Source organism: Chiloscyllium plagiosum, unplaced genomic scaffold (genome assembly GCF_037043375.1).
Source record: "Chiloscyllium plagiosum isolate Xiang-an unplaced genomic scaffold, Cpla_swu_hap1 HiC_scaffold_1, whole genome shotgun sequence".
Classification (NCBI taxonomy): Eukaryota; Metazoa; Chordata; class Chondrichthyes; order Orectolobiformes; family Hemiscylliidae; genus Chiloscyllium; species Chiloscyllium plagiosum.
In genome coordinates this window covers 13,572,321-13,594,418 of record NW_028270139.1, presented here as the reverse complement: position 1 = coordinate 13,594,418, position 22,098 = coordinate 13,572,321, and the positions used below count along the sequence as shown (strand labels likewise).

The 22,098-nt window shown below is 43.4% G+C and overlaps 1 protein-coding gene and 1 long non-coding RNA gene across 3 annotated transcripts in view; one reads left to right on the top strand and one right to left on the bottom strand.

Annotated features, from left to right (window-relative positions):
• The window catches only part of fstl5 (follistatin-like 5), a 540,838-nt gene extending 519,950 nt beyond the window's left edge, over positions 1–20,888 (bottom strand). Inside the window, exon 1 of one of the 2 annotated variants that reach the window (XM_087977338.1) lies at positions 20,600–20,888. The gene's annotated coding sequence lies outside the window, so the exon portion shown is untranslated. The remainder of the gene's footprint in view (positions 1–20,599) is intronic. The other variant, XM_043698740.2, reaches the window with a different exon arrangement.
• The window catches only part of LOC148152074 (uncharacterized), a 166,790-nt gene continuing 164,821 nt past the window's right edge, over positions 20,130–22,098 (top strand). Inside the window, exon 1 of the long non-coding RNA XR_015752345.1 lies at positions 20,130–20,321. This is a non-coding gene — a long non-coding RNA (uncharacterized LOC148152074). The remainder of the gene's footprint in view (positions 20,322–22,098) is intronic.

Here is a 22,098-nt window from a genome sequence, read left to right as displayed (position 1 = left end):
GACAAGGGGAGAATGGGCAAACTCCACACAGACAGAAGTGGGAATCGAACCCGGGTCCCTGGTGCTATGAGGCAGCAGTGCTAACACTGAGCCACCATACCGCCCCAATGTGAGGTCAGCATTTATTACCTATCTCAAATTCCCTTGGAGAATGTGGTGGTCAGCTGACCCTCTTAAAGCTCTGCACTCCATAGCACGACTTTTTGGAAGGGAATTCTATCATTTTGACCCAGCAATACTGAAGGAACGGCAATATATTTCCAAGTCAAGATGATGTATGAGTTGAGGGGGTGTGCCATTCATCTGCTGGCCTTGTCCTTACAGGTGGCGGAGGTTGTGGATTGAGAAGGTGTTATTGGAGGAGCTGTGGTGAGTTACTACAGGAGGACTTGCAAGTGTACACACTGCTGTTATCATATATTATGTTGAAGAAATTAATATCAAGGGTGGTGAATTGGCTGCTTTTTACTGAATGGTGTGAGGCACTTTGTTGGAGCTGCACTCATCCAAGCAAGTGGACAGTATTATATCACACTCCCAACTTGTGCATTGTTGATGGTGGACAAGGCTTGGCAAAACAGGAAGTGAATTACTCTGTAAAATGTATAGCTACTTAACTCCTTTTGTGGTGACAGTATTTATATGATTGATCACCAGCAACTCCCAGGATGTTGACTGTCAGGGATTCGGGAATGGTAATGCAATGAACACCAAGGAGCAATGATTCCGATTCTCTTTGATTGGAGATGGTCACTGCCTCACATGTCTGTGGTGTATGAATGTTACTTACCACTTCTCAGTCCAAGCCTTGGTGTTCTCCACATTCTGCTGCATATGGACACTAACTGCTTCAGTATCTGAGGTGCCATGAAAGATGCTCAACACTGTGCAATGATTAACCTACATTTCCATATGATGGAGGGAATGTCATTACTGAAGGAGCTGAAAATGTTGGGGCCAAGGACTCTAGTCTGAACTGCTGGAGTGATGTCCTCGGACTGACATGATTGATCTCCAGCAACCACAACCATCTTTCCTTTGTGCCAGATCTGATTTCAACCGGAACAGCATTTTGTCCCAGATTCCCAGTGACTACATTCTTGCTCGGACTCCTGATGCTCCACTTGTTCAATGCTTCCTTGATATCAAGAGCAGTTACTCTCATTTCACCAATAGAGTTATGTGTTTGTCTATGCTTGGCTGAAATGAGATCAAGAGATTCTAGCCAACCCAAAGGAACAGTTTGCTCCTTTATATGGCCATTTGATAGTATTGCTAATAATCCCTTCCATCACATTGTTGATGAAGAGCAGAGTGATAGGATGTTAATTGGTCAGTTTGGATTTGTCCTGCTTTCTCAGCAGAGGAGATACCTAGGGTGGCACGGTGGCTCAGTGGTTAGCACTGCTGCCTCACAGCACCCGGGTTCGATTCCAGCCTTGGGTAACTGTCTGTGTAGAGTTTGCACATTCTCTTTGTCTGCGTGGGTTTCCTTTGGGTGCTCGGGTTTCCTCCCGCAGTCCAAAGACATGGAGCTTAGGTGAACTGGCTGTACTATAGTGTTCAGGGATGTATAGGTTCAATGCATTAGTCAAGGGTAAATATAAGATAATAGGGAAGAGGAGTAGGTGGATTATTCTCTGGAGGGTCAGTGTGGACTTGTTGGGCCGAAGGGTCTGTTTCCACACTGTAGGGATTCTATGAAAGTACTGCCAGTGCTGTAGGCATACTGGAACAGCTTGATCAGGAGCACAGGGACTAGAGTTCCAGTCTTCAATACTATTGCTGGGATGTTGTCAGAGTCATATGCCATATCTAGTCCCTTCAACCACTTCCTCACATCAGATGGAGTGAACCGAATTGGCTAAAGACTGGAATCTGGGATGCGGGGGACCTCAGGGTGAGGCCAAGACAGATCATTCACTTGATACTTCTGACAGAAAATGAATGAAAATACTTAAGCCTTTCTTTTGCACTGACATATTGGGTAAGCCAATAGTTTATGATTGAGTACGATAGGGTCTTCAGCTGTCATGAACAGGTCTGTTTCCCATTGTCATTTCCAATGCCCAGGTCATTAGTAGGCAATGAGTTGCATTTTATTCCTTTCTTGAAGGATGGGACAGTCTGGAGTTAAGTTTGCTGCAACAGTAGAGACAGAGCCAAGCCAATGTCAAATCATCCAGATTCAAGGATTGGTTTTGGGGAACAGAGACATCAGTCAGTCTTCAGTCACAAATAAAGCATCTCTCACCCTCACTGCTTAACCCTCCAACCCCTTCAGCCCCCAACTCCCTCACCTTCCTATACACTCTCTCTCTACAGTCAGCATCCACTTTACAAACAGACCTCACAAACCACACATCTGTAGCCACTGAAAAACTCAAATTCGAGAAAAAAAATGTACAAGTAATTCAAAAGACCTTCTTCACAAATAAATGATGTATCAGCAGAAAGGATTGTGGAAGTGAACTTTTTCATGCTGTGACAAAGTGAATTGAGTTATGTTGGCCCTCAGTATGAATCAGAACATATAGAACCTGCTAAAAACCACGCCTGAGGCCTTCAGATCAGGAGACCCACTCAAATATAAGACCGCCAAGGACTAATACCGATCCAAAACTAGAGACCCAGACAGACACCTGGCGACTATGGCAAGGTCTGAATGACATCACAGGTTCTAAAAAGAGAGACAGCAGATGATGACACATCCCTCCCAGATCATCTCAGTGCCTTTTAAGCTCTGTTTGAGCAAATTTTCAGCGGAGAGGTAACACCTATTCCGACAAGTCCTGACGAACCTATCCCAACAGTCATTGCATCAGAGGGCAGATCAGTTTTCCTTCGTGTGAAAGAGGGAGCACCAGGCCGTGCACTCAGAGCATGTGCAGATCAACTGGCAGAGGTCTTCTCGGACATCTTCAACCTCTCCCTGCAGCAGACCGCTGTCCTGCCTGTTTCCAGAGGGCCACCTTCATCCCTGTGCCTAAGAAGGCTCCTGCAGCATGTCTCAATGACTACCGCCTAGTGGCCCTAACTTGGATGGTCATGAAGTGATTTGAAAGGATGGTCATGGCATTAATCAACTCCAGCCTCCCCACTACTCTTGACACACTCCAACTTGCCTATTGGACCAACAGATCCATGTCTGATGCCATATCACTTTCCCTTCTCTCCTCCCTAGAACATCTTGACACCAAGAACAGCTACGTAAGAATCCTACTCATTGACTATAGTTCAGCCTTCAACACTATTATCTCATGACTACACGAAACCCCACTCTCTGCAACTGGATGCTCAGTTTCCTGACCCAAAGCCACAATATATCATCACTAACCCTCAACACTGAAGCCCCCCCGCAGGTGTGCATACTTAGACCCCTACTGTACTCACTGTATACCCACAACTGTGTTGCCAAATACCAGACTAATGCTATTTACAAGTTCACTGATGACACCACCATAGTCTGTGGAATCTCAGATGGCGACGAAACAGACTACAGACGGGAGGTGGAAGACCTGGAAAAATGATGCACTGAGAACAACCTAGCTCTCAATGCCGGCAAAATCAAGGAACACATTATTGACTTTCGGCAAGATGTTACTCATGACCCCCTACACATTAACAGCACAGAAGTGGAACGAGTGGAGACTGTCAAGCTCCTGGGAGTGGTCATTCACAACAAGCTTTCTTGGACTCTTCATGTGGACACACTGGTTACAAAGGCCCAACAACGTCTTTTCTTCCTCAGGCAGCTGAGGAAATTTGGCATGATGGTGAATACCCTTGCCAACTTTTATAGGTGTGCCATCGAGAGCATTCTGTCTGGACCGGACAGGACAATCACAAAGGCCATCCTCCCATCTATAGAATCCATCTACCAGGCCCGCTGTCAAGGAAAGGCCGCCAGCATTCTCAAAGATCCATCCCACCCTGGCAATGTTTTTCTACAGCCTCTACCTTCGGGGAGAAGGTACAGAAGCCTGAACACACCCACCAGCCGGTTTCGAAACAGTTTCTACCCTACTGTTGTTAGCATACTGAATGGATTCATCAAACTCTTTATTTGCCTGTACCTGTGTTTTTGTTTTTGCCACTGTTTACCTATTATTTACTTATTTATGCTACTTAACTCTGATCTGTCTGTACCGCTCACAAGACAAAGCTTTTCCCTGTGCCTCAGTACACATGACAATAAATTCAATTCAATTCAAGCTACTTCAGTACACAGAGGATATCTATTATCTTTTTCAGAACTTATAAATCTGTAAGTCAAAAGAACCAAAAATATTTAAACAGGCTCCCAGATACAGAATTCCAGAAGTTAATTCCAGAAGTTCTGAAATTCATACTTTTTGGGATACCAGCAATATTTTAATTGCAGCGTGAGGAGCTCTTGACACATTCCCCTTTCCTAGGCAGAGGTGGGTACTGCACATGCTGGAGATTAGAGTCTAGATTAGAGTGGCTCTGGAAAAGCACAGCAGGTCAGACGGCATCTGAGGAGCAGGAAAAATTGACATTTTGGGCAAAAGCCCTTCATCAGGATTTATCCCTTTCATCTCACATTCCCCTTTCCTCCCTGGTTGACTGAGACTCAGATGTGGGATGCATATACCCACCACTTTGTGGCAAACATATTTTTATTAAATACCCAACACCCACGCAATCCTGAAATTCTGGCAGACTACATTTGAATGCACTATCAGTAGCATTTGTTGGTAGTGCTGTGATGTTATTTGAAGATAATTTGAAACTGAATACAAGTCAACAGCAAGCAATTAAAATACAGAACACAAAGAGCTTCTCCTTTGTCAAAACAAAAATCAGTGAAAAAAACCTATCGAGCACAACTTACAACTAATAAAAAGTTTTTAAAAAGTGAATTACCCAAAAAATGTAAATATTGAAAAAGTGAAACTACTACATGCAAACATAAAGTTAGGAATACACAATATAGTAATGGACAAGGAGAACAATTCTCTGTCCATTTAAGTTCATCGGCTGGAAATCTACCAGGCTCCCTTCTCAGGGTCCTGCTCATTTAACTTCCCTTTTATGTGCTGAGCCTAAAATACTCCATTTCATTTTTCCTCATCCACCAAGGATGTTGGATCTAAGACCTTTCCTGTTGACAAGTCGCACATGTATACAAAAGGTGTTTTGTTTTAGCTGACATCTCTGTGGGACTCCAGAGTACATGCAAAAACATATGCCATGTGATAACCAGACAAATTATTTTAAAAACAATCATGAAATACATGGAGGAAGAGGAAACCTGAAAAACCTTTTTCAATATTTAAATGTATTAAAACATTCAGTAAAAAGGTCTAAGTTAAAGGCGTCCACTGAGATGATTTTTTTTTCTCATTGCTCAGCAGGATTTGTATTTGCAAAGATACCTTTGTAATATATTGCGTTGTTGATTTTAGATACAGTGATTGCTGTTTTGTTAGACTAGATATTGGCCAATGGCAATCACTTCAAGGTGCCTGCCACTAGAGATTCAACAGTACGCATCTGGCTCATTTTTTGTAACAGAGAAAAGTAGTATATTTTGAATCACGCGAATACATGGGGAAATAAAATCCCTTTAGGTGTGCGGGAGATAAGTGATAGATAAACAATTTGTATCTAAAGCAAATCCTGGAGTGTGGTGGGAACTTTAATGCCTCCTTGTAGTATCAAAACGATCAGAACTTTAGTTTAAGTCCTCATGTAAAAAGGACACCAATGAGAAATATTTTGTCAATGCAGTAAGAAGCCCACCTTAAGTCAGGAGATTTCGACAGTGTGAGGAAGGAGCTCCCAAAGATGTATTACATTATCAGATTTTGCATTGAACTGCATTATACAAACACCAAAAGCATTGGTCTCACAAATTCTATCCTGGACAGAACGAGCGACAAAAATTCAACCAATCCGTTTACTGCTCTGTGGGTCTACTCTCGATCATCAGTAAAATGACGGAAGGCGTCATCAACAAAGTTGTCAAGCAGCATCATTTAGCAATCAGTAAAAACAAAGAGTGAGGGGAAACTCAGCAGGTCTGGCAATAGTTGTGAAGAGAAAAGCAGACTTAAAGTCCAGTAACTCCTTGTCGAAACAAACATAGAAACTTAGAAGGTGGGAGCAGGAGTAGTCATTTCACTCTCAAGCCAGCTCGGCCATTCAATATGATCACGGTTGATCATCAAGCTCAAAACCCTAATCCCACCATCCCAACATATCCCTTTAACCGTAAGAGCTAGAAAGCACAATGCTTTGGCTTCAACTTTCTGTGGCAGTAATATTCCACAGGCTCACGACTCTCTGGATCAAGAAGTTTCTCTTCATCTCAGCCCTCAGAGTAAAAGGAAGACCTTTTAGAATGGAGACAAGAAGAAACTTCTTCAGCCAGAGAGCAGTGAATCTATGGAATTCACTGCTACAGAATGCTGTGGAGGCCAGTTCATTGAGTATACAGGGAGAATGGGGTTGAGAAATTTATCAGCCATGATTTAATGCCAGAGCAGATCCGATGGGCTGAATGGCCTAATTTCTGCTCCTATTTCTTATGGTTAAAAGGTTTATCTTTATCCTTAAGTTATGACCCCTAGTTCTGGACTCTCCCACCTCCATTAGTCATTGCCTGGCATGCAGAAAGACAGGGGGATGGCAGTGGATGGGAACATATGCAAGGAGGCAAAAGAGAGGACTGCAGATGCTGGAGATTAGAGTCGAGAGTGTGGTGCTGGAAAAGCACAGCAGGTCAGGCAGCATCCAAGGAGCTGGAGAATCGATGTTTCGGGCAAAAGCCCTTTGCAAGGAGTCAGACGAAGGGGAGTCAGGGATAAGAACAGAAAACAGAAAGGGAAATAAGAGAAATGATAGGCAGAGGAATTAAAGGCCAGTGTTAAGGCCTCAGTTAAAAAGGTGGGAATGGGACAACGTAAGGTTGTGCATGAACACATGGACTATTTGAAATAAAATTAATGAATTAATCATGCAAATTGGTGTAAATAGCTATGATATAGTTGGGATTACAGAGACATGGCTGAAGAATGACCAGGGATGGGAACTGACTATTCTGGAATATTCAGTATTCAGGAAGGACAGTCAAAAAAGGAAAAGGCACTAAATCGGCACTACTGATGCAAGAGAATATAAAGACAAATGTTGATGAAAGAAATTAGCCCAGACAATGTAGAATCTGTGTGGGTAGAATTGAGAAATACTGGGGACAAAAAAACAGTAGTGTGCTAGTATATAGGCCACGAAACTGTAGCGGTGACATTGGGAAAGGTATTAAACAGGAAATCAGAGATGCGTGTAAGTAAAGGAACATCTGTAATTGTGGGTGACTTTAATCTGCATATAGATTGAGTGAATCAAATTAGAACAATTAGGAGCTAAATAGAAAAGTAGAATCTTCAAGACAAAAGTATTAATCCAGCTACCCAGACAATGTTGTGGGGACCCAGGTTCGAAACCTGCCATGACAAATGGTGGAATCTGAATTCAATAAATGCCTGGAACTAACACTCTTATTTTGTTTGTATCACTAATTGCCCAAAGAGCAGTTGAGAGTCAACCACATTGCTGTGGGTCTGGAGTCACATGTAGACGAGATGAGGTAAGGATGGCAGTTTCCTTCCCTAAAGGACATTAGTGAACTAGATGAGTTTTCCCACAAATCGTCAATAGATTCATGGTCACTGTTAGATTTTTAATTCCAAATATGGAACTCAAATTTCACCATCTGCCATGGCAGGATTCAAACCCAGGTCCCCAGAACATTATCTGAGTCTTTAGATTAATAGTCCAGCTACCACTAGTAATTGCCTCTCCTAATGATGACCAGGAAACAAGTTCCCAAGGTCAGATGGGATCTATCCAAGGTTTCTGCAAGTGGCAAGGAAAGAAATAGCTGGGGCATTAGCAGATACCCTCACATCCTCTTTGACCACAGGACTGGAGATTAGCCAACATTATTCCCTTGTTTAAGAAAGGAAGCCGGGATAAGCCAGGAAATTATAGGCAGTGAGCTTGGCATCTATGGTGGGGAAGCTCTTGGAAAAGATATTGAGGGACAAGTAATATGCACATTTGGAAGAAAATAGACTAGTTAGTGACAGGCAGCATGGTTTTTGTGTGGGGAAGGTCACGTCTCATCAACCTGATTGAATTTTTTGAAGAGGTGACAAAGATGATTGATGATGTGAAGGGCTGTGGATGTAGGTTTTATGGACTTTAATAAGGCAATTGATAAAGCCCTACATGACAGATTGGTACAAAATCTAAAATTACTTGGGATTCGGAATGGGCTGGCTGGATGGATACAAAACTAGCTTGGTTAGAGGAGAGTAGCGGTGGAGGGGTATTTTTCAGAATGGAGATGGGTAACTAGTGGTGCCCACATGGATCAGTCTTAGGTCCTCTGTTGTTTGTAATATATGTAAATGATCTGGAGGAAAATGTGGGTGGTCTGATTAGTAAGTTTGCAGATGACATGATGATTGGTGGAATTGTTGATAGAGCCGACGATTGTGAAAGGATACAACAGGATATAGACAGATTGGAGATGTGGGCACAGAAATGGCAGATAGAGCTTAATCCAGACAAATGTGAGGTGCTGCACTTGAGCTTTACATTTAGGTGTGAATTATACTGTAAATGGCAGAACCCTTAGGAACATTACCATATAAACAGATCTGGGTGTGCAGGCCCACAGTTCCCTAAAAGTGGCCACATTGTTGGCCAAGGTGATTAAGGCGGCATATGGCATGCTTGCCTTCATCGGCCAGGGCATGGAGTACAAGAGTTGGCAAACCATGTTGCAGCTATATAAAGCCCTTGTTAGGCCGCATTTGGAGTACTGTGCGCGGTTTTGGTCGCCACACCACCAGAAGGATGTGGAAGCTTTGGAGAGAGAGTGCAGAGAAGGTTCACCAGGATGTTGCCTGGTCTTGAGGGCATTGGCCAATGAGGAAAGGTTAAAAAGACTGGGATTAATTTCACTGGAAAGACAGCGGCTGAGAGGAGATCTGATAATTGTCTATAAAAAGTTATGAGAGGCATAGATAGGGTGTATAGTCAGTTTTTTTTTTCCCCCAGGGTTGATGTTTCAATTACAAGGGGGCACAAGTTCAAGGTGAGAGGGGGAAAGTTTAAGGGAGATGTGCGAGAGAAGGTTTTCACACAGGGAGAGGTAGGGGCCTGGAATGCACTGTCAGAAGAGGTGGTGGAAGTGGGCATGATGGCGACATTTAAGAGGCATCGGGATGGTGACATGAATAGGGAGGGAATAGAGGGATATGGACCAAATAAGGGCAAAAGGTTTCTTTTTTTAGTTTAGTGAGGGCATGATGATCGGCACAGACTTGGAGGGCCGAACGGCCTGTGCCCCTGTGCTGCACTTCTCTTGTGTTCTTCTGAAATGATTGTCGAGAAAAAAACCCATCTGGTTCAATCATGTCCTTTAGGGAAATAAACTGCTGTCCTGACTGGGAGAAAAAGTGAGGACTGCAGATGCTGGAGATCAGAGTTGAAAAGTGTGGTGCTGGGAAAGCACAGCCGGTCAGGCAGCATCTGAAGAGTAGATGAGTCGACAGTTCGAGCATTAACTCTGATGAAATGCTTATGCTTGAAATGTTGATTCTCCTGATCCTCGGATGCCGCGTGATTGGCTGTGCTTTTCCAGCACCACATTTTTCAACTGCTGTCCTTACCTGGTCTGGCCTACATGTGACTACAGACGCATAGTAATATGCTGAACACTTAGCTGCCCTCTGGGTGATTAGAAATGGGTAATTAATACTGGCTGGCCAGTGATGCCCACATCCTGTGAATGCATAATTTTAAAAATATATTTTTTATAATGATACTCAGAATGGGACAGGAGGGGACAGAGTATATAAACATAGAAAGCCAAGGGTAAATTAGGATAGGGTAGAAACAATTTAAAAGGTGTTAGATGCATGGCTCAAAGATTAGCATAGGTGAAAAGGGTTTCAGTTTTTACTGTGTAGAAGGACATGGAAGATATAGAATGTGGAGAAATAGGTGGTGACAGGATGTGAACATAGGAGGTATAGTTAATAAGTTTGCAGATGATACCAAAATTGGAGGTGTAGTGGACAGCGAAGAAGGTTACCTCAGATTACAACGGGATCTTGATCAGATGGGCCAATGGGCTGAGAAGTGCCAGATGGAGTTTAATTTAGATAAATGTGAGGTGCTGCATTTTTAGAAAAGCAAATCTTAGCAGGACTTATACAATTAATGGTAAGGTCCTTGGGAGTGTTGCTGAATAAACAGACCTTGGAGTGCAGGTTCATAGCTCCTTGAAAGTGGAGCCGCAGGTAGATAGGATAGTGAAGGCGGCGTTTGGTATGCTTTCCTTTATTGGTCAGAGTACTGAGTACAGAGTTGGGAGGTCATATTGTGGCTGTACAGGACATTGGTTAGGCTACTGTTGGAATATCACATGCAATTCTGGTCTCCTTCCTATCGGAAAGATGTTGTGAAACTTGAAAGGGTTCAAAAAAGATTTACAAAAATGTTGCCAGGATTGGAGGATTTGAGCTATAGGGAGAGGCTGAACAGGCCGGGGTTGTTTTCCCTGAAGCGTCGGTGTCTAAGGGGTGACCTTATAAAGGTTTACAAAATTATGAAGGGGGGGCATAGATAGGATAAATAGACAAAGTCTTTTTCCTGGGGTGGGGGGAGTCCAGAACTAGAAGATGTAGGTTTAGGGTGAGAAGGAAAAGATATAAAAGAGACCTAAGGTGCAACATTTTCATGTAGAGGGTGGTACGTGTATGGAATGAGCTGCCAGAGGAAATGGTGGAGGCTGGTATAATTGCAACATTTAAAAGGCATTTGGATGGGTATATGAATAGGAAGGGTTTGGAGGGATATGGGCCAGGTGCTGGCAGGTGGGACAAGATTGGGTTGGGATATCTGGTCAGCATGGACAAGTTGGACCGAAGGGTCTGTTTCCATGCTGTACATCTCTATGACCATGATGATCTTTTTTACTTAAGAGGTTTGTGAAGTTTTGAAATTCTCCATGCAGAGGGCTGTGGAAGCTGAGTCATTGAATATATTTGAAGTAGAGATGATGGATTTCTAAATACTAAGACTTCATTGCACTTATTGTATAGCAGAAATGCCTATGTACCTTAAGCCAAACATCGGAAAAGCATTAATCTATTTAAAATAGATGGATTAATAACCCTTTTAAAATAGAAGCCAAAGAATTTAATATGATCAGACAAAAGACACAAACATTCCATGAGCACATGTTAAGTATTTGATTCAATTTACAAGATTAGAAACACAATCTGTACAGAAACAAATACCATAAAAGAAACATTATTTCACTGAATTTCTTAACGGCACTGACAAACTTTACAGCACCTTTGCTAGCACAATAGTATGTCTATGATATACATGTTCTTGCTTTAAAGAAAATGCCACGGCAGGAATTACAAAACCTTGATTCATTGGATCGATCAATATATAGGTTTTTTTACACGTGGCTACACATTTTGTAACAATGCGATTCGACCTGACTCGTTAACTGATCTTGTTATGGCTGGTTTTTCTGTTCCCTTGGAGATCTCACACACACACAAACTGTGTCAACTGTTGAATCTGCCGATTAAAGATAAGCTATTCATCCTTTTAAATCAGCAAGGTTTGGTCTTGAGCATGGAAAGCAAGCCACACCTCTTTAAACTGTTTTTGTTCAAATTTGCATGTTTGTAACAAATCACATGACAGCTTTGTGGCCCAGGCAAAAAATATAAATACTAATATATTAGATTAACAAACTAAACTATTGCCCATTTACAGATCCATTTGTGTTGCATTTGTAGAACTGAAATCATTGTTTTAAGACATTAGCTGTACTATAGTAAAACACATTAAAGCTCTAACAACCTTAGTTAATGGTTGAAATTTCTGAGTTTCATAATTGGCAACAGCAAATACTGGAGAAACAACTGTTTGTTCTCCCTTAGAAACAACATGCTGGCAATTAGATGGCACACCTTTAATTCTAGCACTTGATAATCAATTCTCTTGGGTAAATATTATCAAGCACATGAAATTTAGCATACACTCTGAAGTAGATGCTAGCGCAAAAACTGAACAGAAAAAAAAACTGAATTGTAAAGCCAATACCAAAAGCTAATACTTCCAAGCCAATTATCTTCAGATGCCTGTTATAAAGTGCTTGAACCTTCCACCCATCACGTACAATGTCATTTGATCATTTCAAAAAGGTATAGTTTTGGGTATATTCACTAATACACATTACTGATATAACACATAGCATTGAAATTTCCTGTAAGCCATCCATTATTCCATGATGTTGTATTCCCAAATGGCTTAACACTCTCCTATTCACTGACACTCCTATTACTGAGCACAGTATGTAATAAGTCAGCAGTTCTCAATGTTTTTGGGTGGAATTTTCTCAGGCAAGTGGAGGCAGGATTAAGGGCAGAGCAGCAGGAAAAAAAATGAACGGTCTTCAAAAGCCAATGTTTTCCCACACATTAAGTAGACTTCAGATTATATTACTATTCCTTCACTGTCCCAGGTCAAAATCATGGAACGTCTTCCCTAACAGCACTATGAATATATCTATGCCATATTGACTCCAACAATTCAACAGAATGGCTTACTTCCTTAAGGGCAGTTAGGAATGGGGAATAAGTACTAGCCTAACTAGCAACCCTCACATGCTGTGCACAAATAACAAAAAAAGGTTTCCACACTCTCTGGCTCCTCTGTGGTGCCATACCTGTAATTTCAACAGAATTGGAGGTAGCCAGCTAAACTCCCTGGCTTTCAGGATTGGATCATCTGTCTAATCTTTCTGCACCTCGCTGTTAACCAAGTGTGTGAGGTCACTTGGTTGTTTTAAATGCAGTGTTCAACCAACAAGTATCTTTGATCAATGCTCTCAAGGGCTCGTTAAACTGTTTCCTCAACTGGATCTGTCTCTTCAGCACAACATTTAAATTGTTCATCTCCTTTGTGACCTCCAGCCATACCTACTTGGTAAAATTGTCTGACAGCCAGCTGTCATCCTCTGAATAAATTGACTGTTTCCATTTTACTTTCTTATCTGCTAACCTTCAGACTTGTGAAATATGACAAAGTACATGATTCTAATTTCCAGTAATACCACAGAGAGGTGCAGCATTTCATTTCTTGAAAATTGACTCATGGAATTTTAATATACACACCAGTATGAATGACTTATTTTAATATAATTCAGCTCAAGTAACAAGCCCTGTCTTCCCCAGTGCTTTTCCAATAAAATAGCATATACATAGTACGGATATCTGAAACATTTTTTTAAAATCACTTTCTAAAACTGGGCTTTCACATATTGACTCTAACCATTCATTTCATCCAAGGCATTTGCAAGCTGCTGCTTTACAAACAACAAAAAAATTAAAAATTAAAAACAAGGACACGATTTGTTTTGTGCCCTACACATACCTTTCCAACCTTCCCTCCAGGTGCAAACACAAAATGCTGCCACAATCTCACACATGGGCAAGTTTAATTTTGTTGCCCCTTTCCCACACCTCAACAAAAATCTGTGAGAACACCAAGCTCCCTCATCCTTAATTGAATACTACTCCAAATTAACAAGGATTTTCAACTGTTGAGTGTCCCAATATCAATTCTAATTGGTTATGCTCTATGCTACTTAACTCTGTGATCAGCCTGTATTCCTCGCAAGACAAAGCTTTTCACTGTGCCTTGGTACACATGACAAAAATTCAACTCAATTCAACTTATCATCATGTCAACAGTTCATACTTTGTTGAAACCTTCGTGTACATCCTTAGACAGCCTGTGATTCCTGATGTATGTGATGTTAACAGTGGTATCAACAGGCATTAGAACATAAAATTATGCCCAATGTGTCGAAAGTCATAAACTTTAGTTGGTCTTTAACTACTGAGGTCATTCTGGGAGAGTGAGTAGAGGCAATTTGCAATGTTGTTCACTGATTGATATTCACTCTAAATAATAACTTAATTCTGGAGCTCAATTCATCCTCAAAATGTTACTGGATGCCTGAACTATTTGTAATTTCTCCTCATGTTAGCCTTTGTACTCTGCTAGTTTTATTAAATTTTGAATTTAAATCCAACAGTATAACATCATTACATTACTGTTAGGTAAGCTATCATTTCACATGATTTGGAGGTGCCGGTGTTGGACTGGGGTGGACAAAGTTAAAAATCACACAACACCAGGTTTGTTTGGAAGCACTAGCTTTCGGAATGCCGCTCCTTACTCCACAACCACCTGATGAAAGAGCAGTGCTCTGAAAGCTAGTGCTTCCAAATAAACCTGTTGGACTATCACCTGGTGTTGTGTGATTTTTAACTATATCATTTCACAAGTTACAAACGTGACCTTCAATGTGCATCAATGCCTTCAGCCCACTGCTCCTGGCACTTTAACGCTGTAAGTCACTTTGTGTAACCCTGAACTCAACAGGAGAGTGCAATCAGCCTTCACTCAGTATGTTTTACACAATGCTCTGATCAGTGATTCTCTTGAAAGAGACAATGCAATCATTTTCAGAAAAGAATGGTATCTTCCTGTCACATAAAAGAGATCACACATTATATGTAAAGTTCCACCTTTTGTCCTGCTATTTACTTGGAAAACTCAGTCACCATAATTGGATTAGATTCCCTACAGCGTGGATACAGGCCATTTGGCCCAACAAGTCCACACCGACCCTCCAAAGAGTAACCCATCCAGACCCATTTCCCCTCTGCCTAATGCACCTAACACTATGGGCAATTTAGCATGGCCAATCCACCCTAACCTGCACATCTTTCGGCTGTGGGAGGAAACTGGAGCACCCGGAGGAAACCCCCGCAGACATGGGGAGAATGTGCAAACTCCACACAGACAGTCATATAACAGAAACATCAAGATGATTGTACCCAAAACATAAACAATGTCACAAAATACAAACTGAAATGGTATGGGGTTGGGGGGGGCGGGGGTGGGGGGGGTGGTAAATGATCAGAATATCAAGCAAATTAAGATTTGTTTTCCTCTGGTAATGCACCTAAGCCTCAAACCTTAACTTATTTTTCTCTCATGATATGTTGATGAACCTTTTGAACTTTGTCTGTTTTGCTTTTTTTTTAATATTTATGAGCTTGTTTCTCTTTTCACATCTATTGAAGGCAGCTGAGGAGATAGAATGTAAAAGGAGATAGAATGTAGTGCTGGGAAAAACACAGCAGGTCAGGTAGCATCTGAGGAGCAGTAGAGTCAACGTTTCAGGCAGGACTCTTCATCAGGACTGGGGAGGGGGAAGGGGGCTGAGAAATAAATAAGGGAGGGAGGGTGGGGCTGGGAGAGAGGTACTTGGGATGCCAGTAGGTGGATACACTTAGGAGGTGAGAAGGGTGGAGCGGATAGGTGGGTAGGAGGGTGGACAGGTAGGTCAGGTCAAGATGGCAGTGCCAAGTCGGAGGGTTAGTTCTGGGGTGGAGGGAGTGGAGATTTGGAAACTGGTGCATTCAATGTTGAGGCCATGTGGTTGTTGGCTTCCTCGGCAGAAAATGAGGTGTTCCTCCTCCAGTTTGTGGATGGCTTTGGTCAGGTGGTGGAGGAGGCCCAGAATGGACACGTCATCAGGGGGGTGGGAGGGGTATTTGAAATAGATGGCCACCAGACGGTGGGGTTGGTCAGTGTGTAAGGACCAGAGACGTTCCTTGAGCCATTCTGCGAGTTTGCACTCAGTCTCTCCAATATCGAGGAGACCACATCCACAGCAATGGATACAGTAAATGAGATTCGAGGATATGCAAGTAAATAGCTGCCAGATTTGGAATGATCCTTTGGAGCCTTGGACAGAGGTCAGGGGAGGTGGTGTGGGCCCAGGTTTTGCAACTCTTGCAGCGGGAGGGGAAAGTAGTAGGTGTGGAGAGGGGATTGGAGGAGTGTGTGGGTTCTATTTCTGTTGTAGTTAACTGTTGTTCATTCATTGTTTGTAAGCTCCTCAATAAAACAAGAAACATTGCAGATAAGTAAGAAGTACATGGAAAGTGATGATCATGTAAATAAAACCGAACAATGCTGTTACTACTATTTTTCAGCTTTTTAGAAAATACAGAGTCATAGAGTCCTACAGCACGGATTCAAACCCTTTGGGCCAAACTGGTCCATGCTGAGAAAAATGTCTTTCCATTTTTGACTTTCCAAAATGCAAGACCTCACAGTTATCCATATTAAACTTTCTTTGCCATTTCTCGGCCCACTTCCCCAGCTGATCAAGGTCCTGCTGCAATTTCTGATAAGCTTCCTCACTGTACATGATACCGCCTTCCTTAGTATCATCAGCAAACATACTAATCATGCCTTGTACATTCTCATCCAAATCACTGATATAGATAACAACAGTAATGGGCCCAGCACTGACCCCTGAGACACTCCACTAGTCACATGCCTCCAGTCCGACAAGCATCCTTTCACTATTACCTTCTGCTTCCTAACATCAAGCCAATTGTGTATCCAATTTGCCAGCTGTCCCTGGATTCCACGCAATCTAACCTTCCAGAACAACCTACCATGTGGTACCTTATCAAAGGCCTTAACTAAAATCCATATAGACTACATCTCCTGCCTGCCCTAGTCACTTCATCAAAGAACTCTAACAAATTTGTGAGGCATGATCTCCCACTCACAAAGCCATGCTGACTGCTCCAAATCAAATCTTGTCTTATTCATCAGAATCTTCTCAAGTAACTTACCCGCCACAGATGTTAAGCTTACTGGCCTATAGTTCCCAGACTTTTCTTTGCAGCCCTTTATTAGATTAGATTACTAGATTCCATACAATGTGGAAACAAGCCCTTCGGCCCAACTAGCCACACCGACCCTCCGAAGAGTAACCCACCCAGACCCATTTCCCTCTGACTAATGCACCTAACCTATGGACAATCTAGCATGGCCAATTCAGCTAACCTTCACATCTTTGGATTGTGGGAGGAAACCGAAGCACCCGGAGGAAACCCACGCAGACACGGGGAGAATGTGCAAACTCTACACAGACAATCGCCCGAGGCTGGAATCGAACCTGAGACCCTGGTGCTGTGAGGCAGCAGTGCTAACCACTGAGCCATCGTGCTGCCTCCTCTTGAATTGTGACACAACACTCACTACCCTCCCATCTTCCAGGAGCTCACCCATGGCTAATGATGACACAAAATTATCAGCCAGAGGCTCCACACATTTTTTTTTAACACCTGCAGTTTTCTTAGATATATCTGGTCAGGACGAGGAAATTTATCCACCTTCATACATTCCAATATGTCCAACATCTCCTCTATTGTGATATGGACATCATCCAAGGTAACACCACTAACTTCCTAAAGTTCCTGTGTCTTCATGTCTTTCTCCACGGTAAACACAGAGGAGAAATATTCAATGAGAACCTCACCCATCTCCTGCAGTTCTACACATACATGTCCTTATTCTTTTTTCCTTTAATATACTTACAGAACCTCTTGGGATTCACCCTAATCTTCTCAGCCAAGGCTATCTCATGCTCCTTTTTTACCCCCCTGATTTCCTTCTGCAGTAAACTCCTGTCTCCTTCATATACCTCCAGGGATTCCCTTGATCCCAGCTGCCTGTACCTGAGCCATGCTTCCTTTGTGCTGCTCAAAACCTCAATATCTCTTGTCATCCAGGGTTCCCTATTCCTGCCAACCTTGCCCTTTCCCTCACAGGAACATTAGGACCTTGAACTCTAGCTATCTCACTTTTAAAGGTGTCCCACTTGCCAGATGCCCTTTTACCTGTAAACAAACTACTCCAATCAATCCCTGCAAGCTCCTGTCTAATTCCATCAAAATTTGCCTTGCCCTAATTTAGAACTTAAACCTGTGAACCAGTTTTGTCCCTCTCCATAACTATTTTAAAATTAATAGAACTATGGTCACTGGTCCCAAAATACTCTGCCACTGTCACCTCCCTCACCTGTCCTGCTCTGTTTCCCAAGAGTAGGTCAAGTTTTGCCCCTTCCCAAATAGGACTCTCTACATACTGCTTGAGGAAACTTTCCTGAACGAACTTAAATTCCACCCATCCAACCCCTTAATGTTCTGGCAGTTTATGTCAATGTTAGGAAAATTAAAATCCCCTACAATGACAACCCTATTGCTCCTGCAATTCTCCCCAGTCTCTCTGCATTTTGTTCCTCTAATTCTCATTGACTACTTGGGGGGTGGGGGGGGGTCTATAATACGATCCCAATAACGTCACCATCCCCTTCTTATTTCTTAGCTCCACCCACAAAGCCTCACTGGATGATATTTCAGTTATGTCATCTCTGATCACTGTTGTGATACTCCCCTTAATCAAAAATGCAACTCCCCCTCCCCTCCTTCTGCCCTGTCTGTCCTACCCTGGCACATTAAGCTGTCAGTCCTGTCCCTCCCCTAGCCATGGGTCTGTAATGGCTATAGTGTCCCATTCCCACGTACCTATCCACACCCTGAGTTCACTGCCCTTACCTGTCAGCCCTCTTGCATTGAAGTAAATGCAATTTAATCGAACAGGCATTCCTTGCTACCTATTGTATTCCAACCTGACCTGTCTCTTCAACTTAATGTTTCTGATTACTGTATCTCCTTCGAGCCCATTGTGTCAGCTTCCATCACCTCCTCTGGCAATGCGTTCCAGGCATTCACCACCCTTTGTGTGAAATACTTGCCTTACACATCTCTTTCAAAAACCCTTACCTCTCCACAACCACCACACCTTGAACTTGTGTCCCCTGGTAATTGACTCCTCCACCCTGGGAAAAAGCTTCATACTTTCCACTCTATCCATGCAATTCACAATCTCATAAGCTCAGTGATGCGCACTGCTGCCTCACATGGTGAATTGGCCATGCTAAATTGCCCGTAGTGTTAGGTGCATTAGTCAGAGGGAAATGGGTCTGGGTGGGTTACACTTTGGAGGGTCGGTTTGGACTGGTTGGGCCGAAGGGCCTGTTTCCACACTGTCGGGAAACGTAAAAAAAACATAACTTCCTTACAGTTCCGATCAATCTTCAAATCATTAGTTGGTAATCGGTAATATCAAAGGAAAATCACTCCAACTTCAAGCCCCCCCCCCCCCGCCCCCAACACATACAAACGCCATTTGGTAATACATTGGGACAGCACTGCATGTACATTTGGAATTAAGACATCTTTTGCAAAATCAGCGGTGCCATCAATTAACCGACATGGAGGTTCGTCACTTCGGTAACGGAAATCGATTATGGCCAAAACAAAACTTGCTTCTGTCTTAAAAATATTTATATATATATATATCCCTATCTCAAATCGTCTGGAAAGCAGTCTCCTCTTAAATGTCTCACGCCCATAAATACTGAGCTCCACAATTATTTTTAATTACAGCGTACATCTTCAGCACAACCTCGGAATACATCTTTTTAGCGTAACTTCGGAATTTCACTCGTCCTCTCCGACAATGGCTGTAATTTTGTGTGTGTTGTGTGTGTGTGTTTTTTTTTCCCTCTACATGACTTGTCCGCCCGACAGGGGCTGGGCTCATTGATTTGCCCGCAAGCATGTGGATGTCGCTAGGCAACTGGCCCGAAGATGGAGTTCAGTAGCCGTCCAACTGGCGACAGTTGTGGTAAATCTCCGCACAGGAGATTTAAAGAGTCGGACGCGGGTGCTGGTTTTTCAACGTCTTCTCCCGAAAGCTCGGCTCAGCGGAGAAGGAAAAGCAGAGCTCGGGGTTGATTCACGTGTGAACTGAGGGCGAACTTCATCTCGCAGCACAACTCTCAATAACACAAGCCTGCTTTTCACAAATGGAGCCCTGTACCAACCCCACTGCATTTGCAGTCGCCCAGATTGCTCGCAGGTTAAGCCAGCTCCGTTTAAAAGAAAACAGAAGAGGGGGGTGGTGGCGGAGGGAACGTTTGGCAAATGCCTTTGAAGTTTTACACATCTCAGTGATTTAATAACTGCCGCTGGATGTTAGGCGACGCGAAAGCGCTCGAAAACAAGCGAAAAAAAAAAATGTACCTTGCAAAATCCACAAGGTACATCCCAGCCTTTCAGCGGACCGCAAAATCTGTCATTTATTTTATCGATGCACAAGGTGAGAAAGCCTCGGGTGTCACTTTGGGCACTATCCCCAAATCAGTGTTAGGCCAATCGTTCAGATTTTAATGCTTTTGAATTGGTCTGTGAAGTACGTGCCGGACAGACTTCCCGTCTCATCAGGGGCACCCAGGCAAAAACACGGTAAGCGCCGCTTGCTGTAACTTGTTAAAAGTGTGTGTGTGTGTGTGTTTATTCCCCCTGTGGTTACAACAGAGCGTTTGTTCACTTTAGACTGTCCACTCTGAATGTTCTCTCCTTCCTCCCAACACCCTGTCCCTTTGTTGTTCGCTGTTAATAAAGATAAACTCTAGACATGATTGCCTGGCATGTATCAGTTCACGGACAAAGAAATATTTCCATTTTCAGCCAATGCTTTATTCCTCCCCCACCCCTCCCCTAAAATAAATGCATCTTCTCACCTGTTCCACACCACTTCGTGAAGCAGTCTACTGTAATCCGTGTTCGGTTCAAGCCCCTCAATGTGAACAGATAAACCGGGGGGGAGGGGGGGGGGTGGAAAGACGCGTCCACTGAATTTCTCCAACAAAATCAAACTGGCTCAGTGTGTGGAATGAAATGGAGAGAGAAATACATCAGCAGTTGCTGATGGGAACTGTGGTCCTGGCTGGGACAGACAGCCTTGCAACTGCCTGCCTGCTATTTGGTCCTGTTTTGGGCGCAGTGTGAGCTCCGGAAGGATCTGCCAGAGTGAGCCAGTACCCAAGGAGATGGACAGCTCCCAGCGCCCCGCCTGCACTCTGCCGCGCCCCGACTGTCAACCCCGCCCCGTTCCTGACATTATCCCCAGAGCCACCACCCAGAGCCCTGGGCGCAGATTCCCTCCTCTGCCGCTTTGAATCTGCTCTCTCCGACAGTAACCCCTGGTTTAGATTAGATGAGATTAGTTACAGTGTGGAAACAGGCCCTTCGGCCCAACAAGTCCACACCGACCCTCCGAAGAGCAACCCACCCAGACCCATACCCCTACATTTACCCCTTCACCTAACACTACGGGCAATTTAGCATGGCCAATTCACCTAACCTGCACATCTTTGGACTGGGGGAAGAAACTGGAGCACCCGGAGGAAGCCCAAGCAGACACAGGGAGAATGTGCAAACTCCACACAGACAGTTACCTGAGGCGGGAAACCAAGCGTCATTCACATACTCTTGGCCCTGCTCCTTCTAGTGCCCAGACCTTGCACTGAGTCAAGATAAATAGACAAAGTCCCCCCCCCCCCCCCCCCCCCGGGGTGAGGAGTCCAGAACACGAGGGCATAGGTTTAAATTTTAAAAAGAGAGATTTAAAAGGGCCATCCTTTTTGACACAGAGGGTGTATGGAATGAGCTGTCTGAGGATGTGGTGGAAGCTGGTACAATCGCGGCATTTAAAAGGCATTTGGATGGGTATATGAATAGGAAGGGTTTGGAGGGATATGGGCCGGGTGCTGGCAGATGGGACTAGATCGGGTTGGGATATCTGGTCGGCATGGACGGGTTGGACCGAAGGGTCTGCGTACAGCTCTATGACTCTCCTCTGACCTCTCCGTCTCCTCAGAGGTGTCCCAGAGATGGTAACTCACTATGGTTGACCAGCGAAGCAGAACAGAAACATCCAAGGGAAATTATTGCAGATGCTGGAAACCGATATTTGAAAACAGAAATGCTGAAAATGTTTGGCAGATCCAATAGCATCTGGGAGGAAAAGAAGATGTAGTTAACCAGCAAGATGTTCTTGAAGTTGAGATTAGCCTCACAAACATCTGCCCAAGTCTCCCACTCCTCTCACTGAAACCCACATGGCTCATATCTTGGTAAGGTCCCACCTTCTATTTCTGATGTGACGAATTCTTCACTCTGTTTCTCTCTCCACAGATGCTGCCAGACCTGCTCAGTTATTTTTTTCCAGCATTTTCTG